Genomic DNA, 24,661 nt, shown 5'->3' on the forward strand with positions numbered 1-24,661 from the left:
TTGGACGAAAAATTCTATTATCTATAATAAACTCTTTGTGAGTTCATAACACACAGATTATCCTTGAAATGAGAAAAAACCAATAACTTCCCTTTTTGATTCGGAAAGAGTAGGCAGGTTGCTTACTTGAATTTTGAATTTGAATGATGATATTCTCAAAATCAATGCCCAAGCCAGCACCATTGAATTATAATTGCTAATGTGACTAACTATATATATATATATATATATATATATATATATATATATATAGCACGATTTCCATCTCTACGACTTAATATAAGATTTGGAAATGGTGGCCATCAACTACTCCATCACCATTAGCAGGACTGCATTTAATAATATTCAAATTAAATTTTGTGCAGGCCTAATGGAGTCATGCAGTTTAAATAAACAAGAGAGAACTCTTCTTAAATTAATTAATAGAAAATGCTGGTTGGTGGCAGAATGCAAGGTCATTTTAAGATCAGGAAGGTGACTTTCGTTGTATTGTGGATTTGTGTTGGTTTATTAATCACTTATTCTGATTCATAAATGTTGATCTCATTATCTATATGATCCGAATATAAAAAGCAGAGGATTCCTGAGAATAGAGAATATATTCATTAGTTTATAATTTATGTTCTAGCATTATTTGGCTAGCTGACCAAGTCATTTGGACATGGCTTTGCCCTGGTTGCAGGTATTCTTCAAAGTGATCCACTAATGCAAGTGTTTATCATAGATCTCCACAAAAACAGTGAAGTGTTTATCATAGATCTTTATCATAGATCTCCACAAAAACAGTGAAGTGTTTATCATAGATCTTTATCATAGATCTCCACAAAAACAGTGAAGTGTTTATCATAGATCTTCACAAAAACTATTAACAGTTAATCCATATGGATATAATTTCGAAAACAGTTTGGGATACAAAATTCAATTCATTACGCCGTAAGGCGTTTCCTTTTGAAATGAATTGCCCCAGCCGATGCCGTGTCTTATTGTTGACCGAGTTTGGGATACAAAATTCAATTCATTACGCCGTAAGGCGTTTCCCTTTGAAATGAATTGCCCCAGCCGATGCCGTGTCTTATTGTTGACTGTAGATTTGTGGTGTTAGACGATTGAAGGAAGTTTGGTCGTTGATCCTCACACTGTCCTTTTGTCTCCCAACCCAATGGCCTCTGTGTCTTCTGAGTTATTGTTCGGGCGGTGGCAGATTAAGCATTTCTTGCTGTCGAGCCTCGCACGAACACTGGAGGCCTTTCCTACGATGGTCATGATTTTCGCCGACTATGAACCCCATTGGCATTGCAATGGAGGGAAAACCCCAGAGGATTTCCTTTCCGTGAAGCCAAGGTTCGAATCTTGCAGCCCGACGGGATCTATATGCTCCATGGACCGGGCCTCATGGGACTGGGACGGAGGCCCCGGGGTTTCGACGGTTTGCGGATGGGATCTCGTCTGCGGCCAGAAATACAAAGTTGGGTTTCTGCAGTCTGCGTTCTTTGTCGGGTGTTTGCTCGGTAATTGATATTTTCAGCCCCTGTGCGCTTTTATATCTGACGGCTGATCGCCATTAAGATTTTCTTTCAGTTTCTGATTTATTTTTTGATACAGGTGCAGGGATATCTGGGCATCTATTGGATTCTTTGCTGGGGCGTGAGGGTGTCCTGAAGTTGGTCTACATCTGCAATGCCATTTTTGGTTTCTTGACGGCAATGTCGCCGAATTTCTGGGTTTATTTAATTCTCCGTCTATTGACGGGAATTAGCAATGGTGGCCTGGGGTTGTCGTCGTTCGTCTTGGCGACGGAAGCCGTCGGACCGTCCAAGAGAGCACCGGTTGGCATGTCGACTTTCTACTTCTTTTCTCTCGGCATAGCAGTGCTGCCAGCTCTGTCCTACTTTTCCGGCAACTGGAGATATCTGTACGTCGTGGCTTCGATTCCCTCGGCCGTGTATTGCATCTTCGTTCTGCCATTCGTTTGGGAGTCCCCGCGGTGGTACCTGGTGAAGGGCAGGCTGAAAGAAGCCATGGGCATCATGAGATAATAATCATCATCCCTCCATGATTCACATTATAGAAATAATAATTGACATTATCCACATACACAACTCTTGTGATGCATCTTTCTCATATGCTCAGGTCATTTTTTGAAATAAGTGTACTCATCCAATGATGGAGACTCAACACGCATGAGGTACATTAGTCATTTATTCATAAGAATATTTTTCATTTAGTATATTGGGATGTAAAGATTGTGGGTTGAAGTTGGAAATGAATCATGATGCTTGGAAGTTATATTTGTTGCATTATTTAATTTTTGTGGTTATATCCTCCTTCTAGTGAAGTGTAACCATATAGGGACTTGTCCAACCTCATTAAGAATAATAAGCCTAAATAAATTAAAATAGAGTGGCTATATCATTTCATACTCAACACCTTCCATGCATCCCTTTTTTCCATTCTCCTGTCTTTTAACTTACTTAGTGTCATTAGTTTGCAAGTTTCTTACTTGTCTCATTAAACCGATCGAGTATGATGTGTAAGGGTGTCCCTCCATCATCAAAGTTGAAATTTTGCTCATATCCACCAAAATAAAATAAAAAATAAAACTTTACAAAAACAAAAATAAAGAAAATAACCACACAAAACATTAAAATAATATTTGTTAAATAAATTAAATCCCTCTAAACTCATGTTAGATTTATATTTAAAATTTATCTAAATTAATTCTATTGGAAAAAATGGTGTCCATTTTCCCTGCAGTTCAACCTCGCACTTTATTTCATTTCATAAAAAATGAACAGCACTCCATTCAAGTACAGCCTTTGACATGTTACAAAAATTGAAAGATCCATATAACCAACATCCATATGCTCTTAATCCGTGCTGCTATGAAGCCTTCACATGGGTCCCCTCGACCTAAAATTATTTAATGAGAAAGTTCAAAGGGGAGGTGCATTTTCGAACGGGCTCGCCTTTTAACAACCTGCGGATCCTCACTTGATTGTCCGTGCTGCACTAATTTGTTTATCCTGTCGCACAAAAATTCTGTTTTCAATGACAAATTTTACAAGTAATAATATTTTTTTAAGATACAGTGAGCGTTTACAATGATTCAGTGCATGCTTTAACGACGTTTTAGGAGCTAGCCATGGGAGATTTCAGAAGACTATGCTGCTGCTGATGCCTAGAGAGGTTTGTCTATTTTGTTCATGTGTGAAGTCTCGAGGAGACTGCATTTGTAGTTGGGACACTGTTGCCTGCACCTTAAAGGCCTGCTTAGACCTTCATAAACAAAGTTACATTCAAATGAAGCATGCCAACCGAGCCAACATACTAAATAAGTAGCTTCCACTAGGTATTTAGTCATATATTCTCTGTTTGATATGTGCTTATTTATTTTTATTTTTCAACTTGAAAGGGTGTACCTAATGTCTGTGCATATCCTTCTTACTTCTAGAACACCTAGAATAGGTTACATCATTTGCATTATCAAAAGTAGAATCACAACACACGCAAACAAATACATACGCCCACCAAGCACAAGAAAATAGTGTGATGGCTATCAACTTTTTTAAATCAAACTTGTAATAATCTCAATAATAAATCTAATGTTCTTTAGAGAAGACCTGCTACTCTAGTTTTTGTTGGGTTTCGTACAGTTTATAGTGTATCATAAGGAAATACATTTCTTGAAGGGATTGCATCAGAAGGCTCAACGGACCTTTGAGCATTTTTGTAGGGGTTTATGTTATCCAATCATTAAAATTTTTGATAAAATTAGTCTGGACTATCCACATGCCTATTTTTTTCAATAAATTTGAAGAAGTGCATGTTTTTGCTTTAATAATATGTATACTCCTAAATTTTTTGAACTGTAGTTTTGTGGGCCAATTGTTTTCTGTATTGTACGGTATCCACATTTGAATTCAGATTCTATCTTGATAACTATCATTTCTTAGTATGTTTTTATGAATATATTGCATTGTAAGTGTTCTCTCTTCTTACATTGAACAAGAGAATACGGCTGTCTTTGACAATGTGAAGTTGTGTAAGATGCAAAACTTCCCTTGCTTTACATGAGCCAACTTGACCTTCAATAGAAATGTTGTTGAACACAATGAGAAGTTTCATGCTTCTTTAGAGAGCATCCCGAAAGGCTTGTGTAATTCCTGCTTTGTTTTGGTTGATGCCTTGCTGAGGAATCATTGAGACTCATCATGGTTTTGTGGTCCAATCAGAACCTATTCAATACTCACCTTCGTTGACTATATTAGTCGAACACAAACCCTGTCAAAACTCTCAAGCCAGTAGGGCTCGGGCACAATGTTAGTTCCTCAATATGGTGATCAAAGTCTGTCTTCAACATTACAATTGTCTTCACGCATCCTTTTTCTAAATGAATCTATATTACATGCGCTTGAAGAACTAGCTTTGAAGTCTCTATTCTCAGGCAATGTTCAGGTCTAAGTTCATGTAGGCAATTCTATGTTGAAATTATACTTGCATACCAGAATCTTATATTGGCGGAAGACCGTTACTCAAATGTCTGCCAAAAAGAGAACCCATTTTGACACACCACCTATGCAGAGGAAGAAGCTTCACAAGTGTTTGGGCTCCTTTTCTCTATCATGGCTGGGGAAGTAGCCAAGAGTAAATATCTCTACAGGCATGAAGTCCAATAAAAATAATGTATAAGACATATTTGACAACCGACAATTGCATCTAAAATGAAAAATATGTTCCCGGCCTTTCAGAAAATGTGGAGTCTAGCAGAATGTGAGGTCGTCATTATCATCGAAATTCCAACCAGATATGAATCTTTCAGTCTTATGGTATTATGGGACAATAACATCACTGATATATGAACTATATATCAAGCTTTTAATCCTAAAATATAAGTGATGGATGCTTCATTACAAAGCCTAGAAGTCTTCTTTCAAATGTAACAATTGGATGATGCACAGAAGTTGATGCTAATAGAAGTCCGTATGGAGTGACCAGCCCATGACATGGTGGTGGGCTCTTGTACGAGAAGCCTTCTTTCAAATATAACAACTGAATGATGCACAGAAGTTGATGCTAAAAGAAGTCAGTATGGAGCGACCAACCCTTAACATGGCGGTGGGCTCTTGTACGAGACTTAGTCAACTCAAATTCACCTCCTACACAAACTTTGATATGCTTCAAGCAAGAAATGCAAGATAGGTTATACCTGAAGGGGAAAGCAGAGGAAATCATGAAGCAATGGATTCATGTAAGGCAAGTACCTAGTCAAAGGCATCAAACAATATTTTTGATGGCTTCAAGTCCATGGTGACGAATTGGAAGTTCCTCGACTCACTTCTCAGAGGACTCTCAACCAAAATATCCAAAGAAAAATGGACCTGCTTAATATAAATGCTTTGGAGAATGCTTTACAAGTAGCTTTCGAGTTTGAGGCCAAAGCTTCAGAAGAAAATGTACTAAGCCTCCACCAACTAAAGTAAGGTTCTCGAAGCCTTATCTTTTAGAACCGTCTCTATTAGTAACTCAGAGCAGCCTTTAAATCAGGGAAATGATTACACAATAGATAAAATTGGCCAGCGCTTATCAAAAATTCCATCCAGCCAGATAGTCGATGCTCAATCCTACTTTATATTTTCTAAGTGCAACCAATAACTCCACGAGGATAACATGATCCCTATTTAGCAAATACACCCCCTGCCTGATCAAATGGTTGGTACCTATAATCATAGCCCTGTATGGATAAAAATGATGACTACGAGTTACATTGGCTCTATACATTGATGGCAGTTTCTTTAGCTTTGCCAACAATCATTGTACTCTAGTATAGACTAAATGGACACTGGAATTTCCGTTATCCAGAAGATCGAATCTTACCCAAGGAATTCACAAAAGTTGTTGCCAACCCACAACTGGTAGAAAATAATCTCCATCATCATAACCAACTTTATGCCCATAATATGCACAAATGGTAACACATGATACATCTCCCAAACCAACGGAGTCCAACTAAAGTCTAATCCGAGATCCTCCATTCTCAACACTTTATACATAAAAAAACTTGTTTGTAATCGACCTCTCTTTGCACTTTTTGGGGAAATTGCTAGTTATATTAAGTTACTTGAAAAATCGGTCTCCTACAATGTATTTTAGGTATTAGAGGAGGGAAATGGTTATTTCCATTAATTGAGGAATCATTTAGGCAATTTCAGTCTTGTAGAAAATATTTGTGTTGGTTCAACCTGGGCTCGAAACTTTTTTGTTGTCATCTAATTAATGAATGCATTAGGTTGACCATAACAAAATATCCATTTTCAGAATACACATTATCGTCCACCCTTGCTTTCAACAATGCCCATTCACATGTCGTTATTCTTCCCCACTCTATGCCTTACCACTCTATGCCTTACGGCGTTTCCTTTGCAACATAAGGTGCAAATGCTAGTTTAATTACCTTGGAATTTTTTATTACACTGATATTATATATAGTTTATTAAGTTGGGTGATTTTTGAGATGATTGTATGTTTATTTTTTAATTTGAAAAACTGATATTCAGGGTTATTTAAGTTGTTATAATTATTTATTAATCTTACCTAGGTCACACTTGAGTTTTGCCCACAAAGTTTAAATGGTCAAAATCGCACTAGGGCCACACCACCCATTAACATGACTAAATTTTTGTCCACGAAATTACCAACTATGACTTTCACATCACAGAATGCCTTAACAATCCACCCATCACCATATATTTTACTCCTAAATTAAAATTATCATAATATATTATTTTAATTAAATTTATAGAATAAGCTTAATATTAAAAAAAATATATATCAAAAAAATTATTTAACATTATTTTTTTAAAATCAACTATAATTTTTTTTTAAATCACCACGTTAAAATACAGCCCATTATTTTAACAGCTAATGGATTTTAGCGACGTCATATAATCAACAATAATTTTTTTTAAATCACCTCGTTAAAATACAGCCCATTATTTTAGCATCTTCTGGATTTTAACGACGTCATCTATATGACGAGAAACTTTGTGCGTTGTACCCATTGTGTTCTCAGAATAACCTCTTAATTCTTAAAACGCTTAGTTTAATAAGACAGAGGAGTTGTTGGGAAAGTTATGGAAATTCCGGTTATATTTAGAGAAAATCTGGCAATGCTTTTTGTAAATCTAACTTATAGTTGTTAAATTTCAAAATTTTAGGTGTCTTGAACGTTTTTGATGGTACTGAATCCATTTTCATTATAAAAACACTATTCAAACACTCCTTCTTAAAATACCCTCAGCTACAAAAAGACGCAAAGGATGTGGTAAAATTGTGAGATTAATACACGAAGGTTTACCTTTTTTGGAAAAGGAGAAATGTGTTTTAATTTAAAAATAATTAATAAAATTTTATTTTTATAGAGTTTCAATTAATCTTTTCTTAATAGTCTCCGACAATAAGTTTTTTCGTATATTTATATTTTTAACATGTATATTATTTAATATTTATGTCGATACTTTTCATTCTACATTTATTAAAATAATTTGATTTAGATAAAAATGTAAATCCCAATATACTTCACCATAATCATTGAGGAGTAACGTCATGATCCAAAATAATTTTGGATCCCGCTACCAAAAGATAATGTCCATTCCAATACATTTCGCCCGTATTGTGCTCTCAATCTGTCCAAGTACACTCGACTCAATTGTGCATTGTGCAAGAATCTTTAAATTTGAGTGAGACACCTAGGTCCTCGATGTCCACTACAATCGACAACACGCTGCTGCTGCTTCCCCGATCCTTCTGGAACACTGACTTCCAACTTGCACTACAATTTCCAGGAACTTGAACCACCAGTAATGTTGAGCCACTTATTTATTTCGCTCATTGAAGAAGCCACTGTATCCTCATGGAAGGTGCGATAGTTTAATTTTATCTGGTAGGATTATACTAGAGGCAGGTTGGTATTCTCCAATCGGCTATCGAAATGAAGGTATATTTATATCAATTAATCAGACTTTTGCAGATTCGTGTTTGGGTTAATGATTTGAAATATTTTATATCAAATTCATGGTTTTAGCCATAATTTGGATTTGCAGAAAATACTGTTGAAATCGACCATGGAAGATGAGAGAAGCAAGAGAAGAGCCATGAAGGCCGTTGCAGAAACCGGAGGCACGAATCTGCATTACCTGCTTCCGCCACAATATTTTATTACCATTTACAATATATTTTGGTATATGATTTACGCTAACTAATGTTGCCCATGCTCTGTTTCAGTGGTCTCCATTTCTGTGGACATGAAAGAGGGAAAGATAACTGTGGTTGGAGAAGCTGATCCTGTGTGGCTCGCAACAAAGCTGAGGAAAATAGGGTTCAGAGCAGAATTAGTAAGCGTGGGTCCCGCCAAAGAAGAAAAGAAGGAAGACAAAAAGAGCTGATAATTTGTTAACAGCTTCAAGCCCAATCCTATGTTTTATATAATTCTCATAGCCGGAGTCTGGTAGGGATCTCTCATTTTATTATGAGAATAGCCTTTTAAAGGTGCGTTTAGGATACTTTTTTTGGGTTGGCTTTAGGTATTTCTAAGCGCCACCGAGATTTCCTTTAAAAAGGTGTATACATATATTTTCATTTTGTGAAAATCAAATCGGAGTTTGGCATTCAGTGATCTATCCTCTGAGATTGTTCCCTTCAAATTTCTTAGACTAATTCCTGACATATTAATATGTAAATTAGGCACGGTTAAAATCCCACCACCTAATCAAATTTGCATTATACAGCTTCGCTGGATGTATCAAATCAGGCAACGCAGAGTCAAAAGGGCCCACCAAATAAATTATATTGTATGCCTTGCAGCGAAGCGTAGCTTTTTTTATTCATTGATGTTTTAGTATGTTACTTGGTAAACATAAATATTCGTCTTTCGTTATAATGGGCATGAATGAATAGCATACAGCTTTTGACGAACTGTTGTGATATAAATATCGAGAAATATGATCACTGCCAATAATCATATTATTTGGGTTGTGTGCCTGAGCAAATACCATGCACGAAATTCATATAACACTTGTTGGGTTGAGCCAAATCTGCACATCACATCCATATTAAGCCTTCCTAATCCAATCAACTTTGATTTAAAACTGTAAAAGTCGAAAACCATTCTAACATTTTTAAAATATGGCAATCGTTATCTGCCACATTTAAGAAAACACATCAACAAAACATCCTTTCTTGTAATCATCTTACGACACACCCATCAAATCTCAGAAATAAAGATGCGTTCCCGACTCATGAATGCGTGGAGGGTCAGTGACCCATTATTAGCTTCTGATAAGGTAGGACTTCAATCATTCATTCGCTTAGAAGATTTAACATATATATAATATTATTAAAACAATTATTTCTCATACATTTAATTATATCATAATTAACAAATCGTTCAATGTACCTCGTTTCGATGAGTAACCTCGATACAAATGTTTCCACTATGATTGGAGTGGCTTCGTTTCTATTGTCGAGACTCGAGACCTTCAAATATTTTTTTTAATCAGTGAGTGTACATTTTTCTAATACTAGAATATATTATTTTTTCTACTATTTAAAAAATTTAAAATAAAATTTTATAATTTTGAAAATCTGAAAAATTGTGCCAAATGATATATGTTGTAAATAAAATTATAGGTTGGAATTTATGTATTTATTTATTTATGGAGTAGTCTAACTAGGTGGAGGAATTGCCCGGTTTCCGGGGCCGCCTGGAAAAACTTCCGGCTCCACCAATCGGCAATTCCCTTCGCCACCCTCCACCACTTTTCACCAACTTCACATTCCTCGACCACCCTTCCACCCTTCTGCATTAGCTCCCACCGTTATCTGTCTGACAGATCCTCTCGTCTCGACGATTTGGGGTCACGTCGCACTACGGGAGTCTGCATCTAGTTGCTAAAATTCAAACTGAGGCCTCAACTGCGCGCGAAGCCCCCATCACACGCCTTAAGAACTTGCAACCAGACAAAGCCTAAACCACTCACAGATACACCAGATTCTGCATTTTTCACCACTCACAAATACACCAGATTCTGCATTTTTCTTGCACAAGTCACGTCGCTAAACTAGATTATTAAGGAATATCTGTAAAGGCCTCAAGGACGATTTATTGCAAAGGTTTTGCCACTTGGCACAGTTTACATTTCGCAGAAATAATATTTTAGGAAAATTTGGAAACGCAGATCTCAAAGATAGGTTTTCGTTAATTTTATATTGTTGGATTTATGCGAACTAGAATGACCATGAGGAATCATGCCTGTTATGGCTGGCCTAGGATGAATTGTAATATTCATGTAATAGGCCTAGGCTAGTAAAGTAATAAGCCATGGTTCGTTTCCTGCCATTAGTCGTGCAACCTGAAATCGATTCTCATTGATTTTATTGCTTAAATGGTACATTGTTATTGTTATCACCGTGTATGAATGCTATAGGTGTTTCAATTGTTACAGTCTGTGATTGATTCAATAGTTTTTAACGTTATCATTGTCTTCGAACTTTCTATAAATCCTCTGTTTCTGTGTTGGTTACATTCTTTCTTGATTATTGCAATGCAACATTTTGAAAGGCAGTCATCAACAGTTGGCTTTGTCATCAATTATCATGGCTAGAAGAGGATTCAAAGTACTCCCCACTTGAGAGAATACTTACAGGATGTACCCACTTTTAGAAATCCTCTTATGCATAACCAGTATTTTCTTCCCGTTGAAGGTTTTCTTGTGACTGAGAATGATATGGTTATGGAGGACATTCTTGTGGATATACAGATAATATCAAGGGAGACACAAGTGCTTGATCACAGAGCAGGGCCTAGGTTTGAGGTGTTCCTTAGCCCTGATGATGTCCATCCTGCCATTGTTACTTGTGGGAGGTTATCACCTGGTGTTAACACTGTCATCAAAGAGCTTGTAATTGGTCTCTGGTTTCAATATGGCATAAGGGATATCAAAGGGATTAGGTCGGGGTATCGTAGGTTTTATTCATCAGAGAGCCTATGGTTTTGAATCCAAAATTAGTAGACAATTGGCACAAGACGGGGGGGGAAATGCTGGAGACCTCAAAGGGGGGCTTTGATTTGCAGAAGATAGTGGATGGCATTAAAGCCAATGCTTTTAATCAAGTTTATATCATTGGTGGGATGGGACCATGAGGGGTGTAGTGAAGGTATTTGATGAAGTTAAGAGGAGGGGCCTTAAAGGTTTCAATTGTTGGGATCCCCAATTAAGTGGATAATGATGTGGGTATTATTTATGTGTCCTTTGGATTTCATACAGCAAGGGATACAACCCAGAGTGCCATCAATGCTGCCCATGTTGAGGCAAAGAGTGCCCCTAATGGAGTAGGGCTGGTTAAGTTGATGGGTAGGTATACTGGACATATTGCATTGCATTCAACTTTGGGAAGCAGGGATGTGGATTGTTGCCTTATACCTGAGAACCCATTTTATCTGGAGGGAGAAGGGGGGTTATTTGAGTTTCTAGATCATACTCTGGAAGAGAATGGACACTTTGTGCTTGTTATTGCAGAGGGGGCTGGACAAGAATTGATTCCCAGGAGGCCTGAGGACAAGGAGAAGAGGGATGAATATGGAAATCCTTCATTTTTCGATGTTGGGCCATGGCTCAGGGATGAGCTGAAGCGTTGGTGGAAGAAGCATCACCCCAATGAGACCCTTACATTGAAATATATTGACCCAACTTATATGATCAGAGTTGTGCCGGCTAATGCTGTTGATAATATCTCTTGTACTCTGCTTGCTAATTCTGCCATCCATGGAGCCATGGCAGGCTATACTGGTTTTGCTGAAGGGCGGATAAATGGGATCTATGCTTATATTCCATTGGATCGAATCGTTGCTGCTCAGAACTTTGTGGATGTCAATGATCATAAATGGGCTGAGATGATGTCTGTAATGAATCTTCCAGACTTTTCCTCTCTTGAAAAGTCTAGAAAGATATAGATGGGAGAAATGATCTTCAACATAGTGCAGGAGGTCGGATGCATGCCATTTTGTTAAAGGCTATATTTATAGTTCAGAGTACTAGCTATTTTAGTGCTTTATAATATAACTACTCTAATATGGTTTCACCTAGCATTTTATTGTTTACTAGTTTAGAGTAGGATATGAAGAATACGCTCAATACCATGAACAATGCAATATAAGTAAATATTTTTTTCCATGTTCCCTTTGATATTTAGGCTTATGCTTTATTTGTAAATACAATTTTTGTAAGATTGTATAATTTAAAGAGAACATTATGAGCTTTGTAATGTGGGGTTTTGAGGTGAGAGTCTTAGCTTATCTTGCCACATTTTCCCTATCTTTCTGTAACATTCTTTAGCAAGTGCATCATAGATCTCAGGTTCTCATACACTCCCAAGTAGAGTGCCTGTCCCCAAATGGAGCTAGTTTTTATCCTTCATATTGTATCTGGATTGTTCAAAGTCAAAGACCTTGTCCAAGAAGGTTCTCATTGGAGAATTGGGTCTTGGAGCTAAGATGTTGGCATTTTGATTAATATTGGCTTATTTGGGAGCTCACATTTTGCACATGTGGAATTTTTTGTGCTTTGGTGGGGTTTTCTTATCACTAGAAGTGAAACTCATCAACTAAGAGTGTTCCTTAAGTATTATAATTGGTTACTTCATTTAATTGATCATTCAAGTGATATATTTGTTGGCCTATACTTGGTTCATGCATATGTTGGAAGGGAACACTCTTCAACTTAGGTGTTCCAAGTTTTAAGTATTATTATTTGAATTTCTACACCCTTTAGCACTCTTTCATGTGGCACTTACCTTGCAATTTAAATTGGTATAATTGGAGGGTTGATATGTTTTCTTGAGAAGCACTCCACATATGCACATTCTCCAAGGTCTTTGGCTTATGCTTTGAGGAGTTTGGCAGCCCTTGCATGTGGATCTACCTTATATCTTTTATTGAGGTTATTTCTAATCTCAATGTAACACATGAGGATATCATGATGGGAAAGTTTGTACTCACCTCGGAAGATCATGCATTGGAATTGTTTCATGTTTGTGGTCCAAAATAGATAACTTATTTTCTCATATAATCACAACTTTTCAAGAATGTTGGGATTCCAATTATGGAGAATAATGTGTTGTGGCTTGCATGGTGTGCATTATGTTGGATGTGAAGAACAAACGTATACAAGATCTTGCACCTCTTTTGGTCAAAACACCTTGAAAGAAATGATTGTAAAAATAAATTAAAAAATTGAGATGATTAAAACATTGAATGTATTGTTCGACTCTATGCAAAAGAAATATGACATATTTGAGAATTGAATTATAAATATGTTCACTATCTCTTACATGTCACCTACATAACCTATCCTACCATTGTATACATTAGCAAAAAACAATTCAAAATCAACCACCAAAATTCACTTAACATACAAAATTTCATAAACATAAACAATGATACTACATCAATATTCTAAAATATCAATAAAACAACATATTTTTTTCACTTACCACAAAAGTTTTAAAACTCGCATAGTCAACCACCCAAAATATTTAGAACTGTTTGTATAATATATATATATATATATATATATTAAACATGAAAAATAAAAAACATGATTACATAATAAGAAAATGAAAAATATCATCAAAACTTTCTATCTCGAATAATGGTTGGAATGTCCGGCTAACACTTTAAACACATAGATGATCATAACATGACAATATGATCAAAGAATGCAAATACACAATAATGAGAATAGAAAAAATACAAATTTTAAAATCCTTCATCACAGATGATAACCACGTATATAAATATGGGATAGACAGAAATCTCTAGCTTCCCACGAACATAAAACACAACTTGGTTTATAAATAATGAAAGATAACCTGCCAGGGGGGTTAATGTCCTCCACCCGTGCCATTTTTATTCAGATTGGACATAGAAAGCACTAAAATAGCTATCACTATGAACTATAAATATAGCCTTAAACAAAATGTCATGCATCCGACCTCCCACACTATGCTGAAGATCATTTCTCCCATCTATATCGCTATAGATTTTGCAAGAGACGAAAAGTTTGGCTAATTCGTTACAGACATCATCCAAGCCCATTTATGATCATTGACATCCATAAAGTTCTAACCAGCAGTGATTCGATCCAATGGAATATAAGCATAGATCCCATTTATCCGCCCTGCAGCAAAACCAATATAGCCTGCCATGGCTCCATGGATGGCAGAATTATCAAGCAAAGTACAAGAGATATTATCAGCAGCATTAGCCATCACAGCTCTGATCATATAAGTTGGGTCAATATATTTCACTGTAAGGGTCTCATTGGGGTGATGCTTCTTCCACCAACGCTTCAGCTCATCCCTGAGCCATGGCCCAACATCGAAAAATGAAGGATTTCCATATTCATCCCTCTTCTCCTTGTCCTCAAGCCTCTTGGGAATCAATTCTTGTCCAGCCCCCTCTGCAGCAACGAGCACAAAGTGTCCATTCTCTTCCAGAGTATGATCTAGAAACTCAAATAACCCCCCTTCTCCCTCCAGATAAAATGGGTTCTCAGGTATAAGGCAACAGTCCACATCCCTACTTCCCAAAGTTGAATGCAATGAAATATGTCCAGTATACCTACCCATCAGCTTAACCAGCCCTACTCCATTAGGGGCACTCTCTGCCTCAACATGGGCAACATTGATGGCACTCTGGGTTGTATCCCCTGTTGTATGAAATCCAAAGGACACATCAATAATACCCACATCATTATCCACTTAATTGGGATCCCAACAATTGAAACCTTAAGGCCCCTCCTCTTAACTTCATCAAATACCTTCACTACACCCCTCATGGTCCCATCCCCACCAATGATATAAACTTGATTAAAAGCATTGGCTTTAATGCCATCCACTATCTTCTGCAAATCAAAGCCCCCCTTTAAGGTATCCAACATTGTCCCCCCTATCTTGTGCCAATTGTCTACTAATTTTGGATTCAAAACCACAGGCTCTGATGAATAAAACCCACGATACCTTGACCTAATCCCTTTGATATCCCTTATGCCATACTGAAACCAGAGACCAATTACAAGCTCTTTGATGACAGTGTTAACACCAAGTGATAACCTCCCACAAGTAACAATGGCGGGATGGACATCATCAGGGCTAAGGAACACCTCAAACCTAGGCCCTGCTCTGTGATCAAGCACTTGTGTCTCCCTTGATATTATCTGTATATCCACAAGAATGTCCTCCATAACCATATCATTCTCAGTCACAAAAAAACCTTCAACGGGAAGAAAATATTGGTTATGCATAAGAGGATTTCTAAAAGTGGGTACATCCTGTAAGTATTCTCTCAAGTGGGGAGTAGTTTGAATCCTCTTCTAGCCATGATAATTGATGATGAAGCCAGCTGTTGATGACTGCCTTTCAAAATTCTGCATTGCAATAATCAGGAAAGAATGTAACCAACACAGAAACAGAGGATTTATAGAAAGTTTGAAGACAATGATAACGCTGAAAACTATTGAATCAATCACAGACTGTAACAATTGAAACACCTATAGCATTCGTACATGGTGATGAAAATAACAATGTACCATTTAAGTAATAAAATCAACGAGAATCGATCTCAGGTTGCACGACTAAGGGCAGGAAACGAACCACGGCTTATTACTCTACTGGCCTAATCAGAGAAACTAAAGGCCTATTACATGAATATCACAATTCATCCCCAGCTAGCCATAACAAGCATGATTCCTTGTGGTCATTCTGGTTCGCATAAATCCAACAATATAAAATTAGTGAAAACCTATCTTTGAGATCTGTGTTTCCAAATTCTGCTAAAATATTGTTTCTGCGAAATGTAAACTGTGATAAGTGGCAAAACCTTTGTAATAGATCATCCTTGAGGCCTTTACAGATATTTTTTAATAATCTGGTTTAGCGACGTAACTTGTGTAGGAAAAATGTAGAATCTGGTGTATCTATGAGTGGTGAAAAATGCAGAATCTGGTGTATCTGTGAGTGGTGAAAAATGCAGAATCTGGTGTATCTGTGAGTGGTTTAGGCTCTGTCTAGTTGCAAGTTCTGAAGGCGCGCGATGGGGGCTCTGTGCGTGGTTGAGGCCTTAGTTTGAATTTCAGCAACCAAATGCAAAGAGTCACGGTGCGACATGACCCCAAATCGTCCAGACGGGAGGATCTGTCAGACAGATACCAATCAAAGTTAATGCAGAAGGGTGGAAGGGTGAAAGAGGAATGCAGAGTTGGCGAAAAGTGGTGGAGTGTGGTTAAAGGAATTCCCGCTTGCTGGAGCCAGAAGTTTTTCCGGGTGGCCCCGGAAACTGGGCAATTCCTCTGCCTAGTTAGACTACTCCTTTATTTATATATCCAACTATACCATAAATTATATGAAGTTCAATATAAACTAAACTTTTTACAAATTTCACATTATAGTAAATAATATATATTCCAGATTACCAACAATATTTATGTTTAGAATATAGTTATATATTAAATATATATAAACATTTTCTCAAAATATACTTTTATATTTTTAATAGTTATTACTTATTTATGAAACTATTTTGTAAATTTAACAATAACATCTAATTATTTGTTAATAGGATCAAACCACCTTTTATTTATAATACAATACAAAATATATTACACCAATGTATATCCATCTTAAATACAGATCTAACATGAGTCGAGAGGGATCCAATTTTTTAATGTGTAAATTTTTTTATGAGAGGACATTATTTAAATATTTTGTATAATTATTTAATTTTTTTTAATTTTTAGATTTTTTATAATTTTTATTTTAAAAGATATAGAAAAATTTCAATTCAATTTTGATGATAGACAAAATGAGTTACGTATCATAATAGACAATAAAATAAACTTCTATAATTGAATACTTGTTTAAATTTCTAATTAAAAAATCCACAATATTATAACCCATAAACTTAACGGAATTAATTAGCACTCTTATTAAAATATTTACTCTGATAAAATTCATTATATAAAAATTAGAATACCATCATCATTATGCTATCTAATAATAAGAAACGTTATTTAATCCTCAAACACAGGCCATGAAGAATTAATAATTTATTGTGAATCTTTGGATTAATCCATATGGAATTTCGAACTCTCGTATTAAACCGTATCGAATCGAATACCTGAATCTTCAATTTTTTCCGCGCAGTTTGGTAACTATGACGCGGAGTAAACTAACGGGTCATACGTGAAATCAAAAACACGGATTAGACCAAATATACAAAGACACCTACCCACTTTACATGGTGCGTCATCCATACTTAGGAAGCAAAATTGAACAAACTCGTGTTTTTATATTTCTTAAGATATATTTACATAATAATAATATTCAAGTCTTTATTGTCCAAGGCTCTCAGGCTCCTCCTCAAATTGCCTCTCTTTTTCTCAGCTATTTCCTCCCTAATTTTATATAGATATATAATTTTTTATTACCTAGGAAATATCTTAACAAAACAAAGGTAAATTGGACATTTGTCTCAACTTCTAAAACTTTCTAACACATCATCTTAACGCTTCTTAACACTTGTTATTTTTACAAAAGCATATTCACCAAAACACCAACTCACTTGACAAACTAACAACCCATATTCTTTTTAGAAACATGGCACTCGTATTTATATTAAAATCTTTGTTTTATACAAATTACAATGGAGGGAATTTCTTCCCTTTGGAAAATTACATCACCCTCCTTGGGTCTAATTAAAAATGTTGACTAGGGGTAAATGCTCATGCATCATTCAACCTAATGTTTTTATAACTGGGTGAGAGGGTAGAGTTTCATGGTAAAACTACCTACAATTGGGTGGAAATTGTTCATTATATTGGTTTTAGGTAATTTTCTCTTCATATTTAGATAACTTTGTATTTCTACCAATATTAATTTGATATAATATTTTTGTTATAAACTTTATGTATGCTCTCGGTAAATAAATAGGAAATTGTTGGGTGATAATTTCAATTATTTAACTCTTAAATTTTGTTATATGTTGAGAGAAGGAATGCTCGTTGTATAACTCTATAATTTTTTCTTTGTATTCTATATAAAATTGAAGAAATAAGAATCAATATATTAGTATCATCTTATAGTTTTCTTATCTTTTGGGTAAGATGATTCATATATGAACTAAGCCTTTTCATTCTTAGTAGTTTCCAACAATTTATGTCTTCCTTCCCTACAATTTGATAAATGTTATTTGAGAAGTAGTTTGATTTTCGATGGTCTTTTGGATGCATTTAGAGGCTATTGTAAATTTCTGAACCTTCTAGAGTCTTCTAGGCAAGTCTTTCCCTTGCTGGAATCATTTTTAGTCCTTTGAAATAGGATTTAATGCTTAGCGATTTTTATTTTTATTTTGGGAAGTTGGCGATTGAAAATTTTGTCCTTAACCCCTAGTCATATGGACAAGTGGGGACTATGACCATGGGCCTCTACTTGGAAGGGGTAAAGGGGGTGGAGACTCAAAAAGTTTGGATGATCCAAACACTATCAAATGTAAAATCCTAAAACCTAGGATCTATCAACTGCCAAAATTTGGATACTAGAATCCGTCAAGTGAGAAATTATGGGTGATTGGAGGTTTTCTTATGCTAAAGTAGCATGGTTCTAACATGAAGAGGAAGAAAAATGGTGATTAGGGGGATCTCCAGGTGGTAGTCACCATAGAGGTGGCATAGATTAGCAAATTTTCAAGATTGAAAAATCCAAAAAAGTTAGATTTCATTAAGGAGAACTTTTGAAATTTCTAGGTATTGATATCGAAAATTTTAATTAGATTGACTAAGAATATTTTAATAGATCTATATCAATCCAATAAAATTGATAATCTTAGAATGTGGGAGAAATAGAAATGGATAATAATAAAAAATGAGATCCATATTTGAAACTGCCACCAATGTGCCTTGCTTGCAAAGGTGGCACAATGCGGTGGCAACATGTGAGCATAGGACTACCATGTGTTAGCCACATATCAAATGACATGATGTAATACGATGGTGACATGTGGGAATAGGGATGTCATGTGTCATCCACATGTTAGTGGTATAGTTGGTAACATGGCATAAGATAATGAAACTTCTTAGAGTCATAAATTTGTGTACAAAGCTCAGATTTGGAAGGGATTTATATCATTAGAAAGCTCTCGATGAGTAAAAAATGATTGTAATATTAGAAAATAACTTCAAGTTGATAAAAAGAAGAGGAATTTTAAAAACCCCATCTCCTTAGGATATATTAAAGGATTATGAATTAAATAGAACAATGACACCATAGAAAAAGATTTATGTATCAAGTTCTATATATTTTCATTATTTTTCTTAAATTTAGTTATATTGATAAATTTTGAGTTTTAATAATTGGGGTGTATTACTCTAGTTCCCATGATTCACCGTTGTCCACTCAATATCACAATACCCATATTTCTTATTCCTATAACAATTCCAATATACCAACTCATTTCCCAGCAACTGGCACAACCCAAGGAATGGGATCTCATTCTCTACAATGTGATCCCTCAAGCAATCCCACTTCACTCCAAGGATTTAGCATAGGCTAGAAAAAAAAACTCAATAGTGTTAAATTGAAAACTTAGTGATAAATTACAACCATGTGATGAGATTCCTCTTTCCAAGAGGACTAATTTTGATTATTGAAGCACTCAATTTAGACAAGGGAAAGTGTATTTTTGAATTAATGCCCACATGTGCATATTTGATCAGGTCGGGGCTAAAGTAAATTAGACAGCCTTAGACGGATATAAATACAAGTAACCTCAACCTATTTTGGACATGATCGTGTAGTATTCTTCTATTCTCCTCTTTAGTTTATCTGCACGGGTCTGAGGAAAGTTTACAAAGATTGGTTGGCACGGATCTGAAATTGCAGGATCTTAAGCTCACATTTATGTTTTTAGGGTTTTAGGTCTTAGTTGTAGGCATGTCATGGAAAAATTTCGACTGCAATCGCAGGCATGTCATGGAGAAATTTTGACTAGAGCATTTTGGTCGCATGCACGACACATCTTCCCTGTGACTGGGACCTAACAGTTCAATTTTCAGTTGATCGAAGTTTTCGCTCATTGACCGCAGAGTTCGACAGTTGACTATGGACAATGACAATTGATTATAGTTTCTTGAAATAGGTTTTTGGATTACTAGCATTATTGGATTCATATCATCGATATTTTCTAGTTGATTTTGCTGTATAGGTTTATGATGAAAGATATGAAGCATTGTACTCTCCCCATAATGGGTTTTGCCCTGGTCTTCGACCAATCATAGTGTCTCTATGTGTGAATGTTTTTCTTCTATTGCTCCTTTATGTTCTGCTACATTGATGATGATGACATTCTTTCTATATAATTGCATATGTTGTTGAATAATGTTATAAATATGAATAATGACATGATCTTATGGGGTGAATTTAACATGCAAATGTTGAAATGCATTTATCAAAGCAAGGAACAATATAGCTCTAAGAAGAATTAACATGGTATCATAGTTGGGTTGAAGAAAAGTCATTGAAGATCACCCCTATGAAGACACATTTTATGGAAGCATCAGAAGGTGGTTATGGCATGTCATTTTCTCACATTAGGCAAATGACCACCAATCTGGATCTTTTGCTATCCATCAAAGTGTTCCAAATCATTCCCCCGCAAGGCTAGAGCCTAAACAATCCAAAAGAGAATGAAATTTCTAGATTACAAGGCCAAAAACCTATATTCTATTCCCTACGCAGTTCCCTAACCAGTTTCTGCACATACACAAACTTTGTCATTAAAGTCAGTGAAAAAGTGTGCTTTGTCTTACACTATGGCCTGCGCACATTACTCAACGTAAGTAAAAAAAAAAATTAAAGTCTAGAAGCTTTGTTAGTCGAATCTTTCCCAACTAACAACTTTGAGTTGATGTTTACTCAAGCTTGATGCCACACCCTCCAAGAGTGTTCCAAGGAAACTCTAAATGTCCAAGAGGATGAAAGAGAGAGAATAGAGAGAGCTCCAAAACTAAATTGGCATAAGCTTACCCACTGATCCTCATAACCCTTTTTTGAATGAAGCCTCTATTTTCTTCATTTTCCATTATTTTCCTTCATTTTCCTCCTCACATGCAACATGTGACCTTTTGTTGGGCCATGGAAAAGGTATGTTTTATCCTCGTATTAACTTAATTAATCATTCATCTTTCTTTGTTTCTCTTCACTTTAGAAAATAATTTAGAAGAAACGAGTGTAGAAGCTGAATAAAAGCAATCATTAACGAATTGTGTAATTTTGGGCATGAAAACTAACTTTTGCTATTTTTATATGCAGGAATATGAATTGAATGATTTTTTTCCAAATGATGGAACAATAGCGACCAAGGAAAGAAAAAGGACAATGTTTCGCTCATGAAGGCTAGCAAACGATCAGGGGAATCAATTTTATTTTGTAATAAAATCTGATTGTCAGTTGCAAAATCCTCAAGATCTCCTAATCCTGAGGATTTGCTCCTATCTGTTTATCTCTCATAGGTTATATAAAGCTGACAGGCAAAATAGAACAAGCTAGCTAAGAATTGGGAGATTGTAACTTTCATTTTGACATAGAGTATTCTCACTACGATGATGTTGTATATTTATTATTGAATTTAATGAGAAAGACCGTGTTTTACTTGTAATCGTATTTTGAGTGTCTTTCGGCAATGAATTTTGGAGACTCTGGGCCCAGTCGATAGGAGATTTCTTTGTTTGTGCCAAACTTATTTCTTTTTACTCTTGCAATTGTTTATTCCTATTATTTCATGAAACTAGAATTATTCTGATTGTTATGAGTATTGATTGTTATGATTTACCGTTACCATTCAAATTAGATTCTAGATCTTGCTATGTTTACATCTGTGTGTTAATCTTCGATGAACTTATCAGATTAAGTTTAAGTATTTGATTGTTGTTCCTTCTGAAGTAGTGTTCTCAGAGATCTTGAGTTCACAATTGATTGCTTTTAGTTAAAATCTTGAAAAGTTGTTTGTTGTTTATTTGCTATAGCTTTCCTTCTTACTAAATGAATTATTGTTAATACTAGTTAGTAAATCTACTAAGAGTGATTCATTTAGCATACTTGCATTCAGATTTAGTTCTTTGTACAATAGATTAAAATAGATTTGAAAATTTTTTAAGGTTTGCCTTCATATTTGTTTTGGATTCAACTTCGAGAATTAGATATTAATTATTGCAACGATCTAAATTATCCTTTCAATTCACTTGCATAGGCAATGTTGAACACTCTGAAATAAACAGACTTACCCTAGTTTGATAATTAATGTAGGTATTAAGGTTGCTTTTAATAGTCATCTTAGTGCACCAACATTTTGGCATCGTTGGCAGGGAGAGTGTTCAAAGTGATTTATTTTTATTTTTCTTGTTGTAAAAGAATTGGGTATTAAAAAGGGGAGGTAAGAACCTCTGTAACCAGCAAGTAAAGTGCTTTATCAACAACCTGGTTTTCAGAAAATGCATAGAGGTTAAATAGGAGTAGGGGTTTTTATGAATGACTAAGAATAAAATAGTAGAAAAAGATCAGAACCCCCCACCCAAATCCACAAAACCCAAGGGATCGGCTAACCATGGAAGATCAAATTTTATAGACGAAATGACATGAAAAGTAGAATCTCAGGCATCCGTAGGACATCGAACTATATCTGGAAAAATCCCTACTGTAATCCCTCAGTAAGCAAGCTCACCATCTGCAGCCTACACTGAGATTCGTAGCCAAATTAGAGGATCTGAACAGAGCTTTCAAGTTACCGAAAATTTACATTCTGATAGTTCACAAGAGGGAAAATGATCTAAGAATCACCCTATGAGTGATCTCAGCTAAAGAATTATTAAATAAAGGTATTACAAACTCGTGTTGGTGTATGTCTATGTTATTTTAGGCAATGGATTGATCAGATTGAAAAATACACAGACACTGGAAAATGGAAAACAACAGAGAAACACAGTAAGCAAATACAAGAACATAAGAAATTAATAAGGAGTTCACCCTATCCTCCAAGGCTACATCTCTGGTCTAGCTCTTAGTGGTGGCCTTCTTTTATTGTGTCTTAAAGCAGAGAATTACAATGAAGGAGCTCAGTATGAGTCTCCTGAAATAGAATTTTCTTGGCAGGGTGGTTCTTGGATTCCCCAAGCCACTAGAGTGCACAGACTTTGTTCCTTACTAGCTCTTTGACCCCTCTGGTCTTTAATGGAAGGAGCCCAATGTGGTGCTCAGTCCTGATAGATCCTCTCAGGGATGGCTTGAATCTCTCAAGCTCTCTGGTGCTCGATGCTGCCTTTGGTCAGCTCGGCCCTCTGTCTTCTTTCTACTTTTTGCTTCACTGTCTTCTTCGCTTTTTCTCTCTCTGTCTTTTGTTTCCTTCTTTTCTCTGTTCTTCCTCTCTGCGTCTTCTGCTTGTTTTCTCATGGCTTTAAATCCATTCGATCTCATGGCTGTTCTATTCCCCTTCCAACTCCGTTGGATCGCCTGCTACAACTTCGCTTGGAGTTCCTTGTCTTGACGTCATCATCAGGCTCACAAGGAGTGGCCACTTGTCCTCCTGCCAATTGCACCAGATTGCTTCGTTGGTTCGGTTTTTCAGTTACATCGTGGAATGAGTCATCTACCACCTTGGCGGTCAAATCGAACCTCAAATTATTATAGATCATGGCCTAATCCCCTGTCAATTTCGGTTTTCCCATCGAGCGCGATCTCAACCGTTAGATCTGGAGCCCCCAGATCCGATGCCATTCGCTCATGTCGCGCGGTTGACTTGCTCGACCGTTAGCGCACAATGAGCAGTGGTTTTCTCTCTCCTTTGCTTGCCACGCGTCAGGCGCTGAGAGTAATCACTCTGTTTCCGCCAAATATGCTTACCTCCGAAGGGTGCCCCCAATAAATACCGCCGGTTTTTGGAGCGCGGGTCCCGCCCTAGCCTTTAGCCTTTTCCCCACAGTTTTCCCGGCTCCCATGCAATTGAGCGCTCGAGGCCTCTCCTTCTCGAGGGGTTTTTCCTAGTGTTAGCATGCTTCCTTTTCTTGATCTGGGCTTCCCAGGGGCTAGTTTCGCCTCCTACTCAGTCTCCATGGGCCTCGGTCAGCGCGCTTTGACCAAGGTCCTCGTCATTCCATGCTAGCTGTAAACTGCCACTATTTAGAGGTGATCACTACTCTTAATTCTTTGAAGTTTTTCCCTATCTGATACAGTCACGGTTCTCTGATAATTTCATGGATCCAATTCAGATAATAGCCTTCCCACTGAAAAAGCTTTTGGACCACCAAAAGTTGGTTTTTCAAGCATCAACTAAGTGGGGGTACTACTGTCTCACTTGTCCAGTCTCAATCCACTTTGCACTGCTTGGCTTTGAACCTTTGAGCCCAATTCTGAGGTACCAAAACATCTCCTCTGCGCGTTGTCCTCACCTTCCTATCCAGCACTGTGTCTTCCTGTAATTCATTAATATATTCAGGTAGCAGGTCATCAATAGAAGGTAATTGACTCTGCTCTTCAGGATCCTCAATCATTGAAGGTTCAAACAATC

General features: G+C 36.4%; 3 pseudogenes; 2 read left to right on the plus strand and 1 right to left on the minus strand.

Moving 5' to 3' along the window:
• Positions 1 to 1,159: 1,159 nt before the first annotated feature.
• On the plus strand, positions 1,160 to 2,036 carry LOC149177165 (organic cation/carnitine transporter 4 pseudogene; annotated as a pseudogene).
• An 8,691-nt stretch (positions 2,037 to 10,727) lies between these two features.
• Positions 10,728 to 12,007, plus strand: LOC149177166 (ATP-dependent 6-phosphofructokinase 2 pseudogene; annotated as a pseudogene).
• A 2,111-nt stretch (positions 12,008 to 14,118) lies between these two features.
• LOC149177167 (ATP-dependent 6-phosphofructokinase 2 pseudogene) overlaps positions 14,119 to 24,661 on the minus strand; it is a 47,014-nt pseudogene continuing 36,471 nt past the window's right edge.

The sequence above is a fragment of the Pinus tabuliformis genome, chromosome 4_1 (assembly GCF_031772625.1).
Source record: "Pinus tabuliformis cultivar Carrire ecotype Pingquan chromosome 4_1, CPIR1, whole genome shotgun sequence".
In the NCBI taxonomy this organism is placed as follows: Eukaryota; Viridiplantae; Streptophyta; class Pinopsida; order Pinales; family Pinaceae; genus Pinus; species Pinus tabuliformis.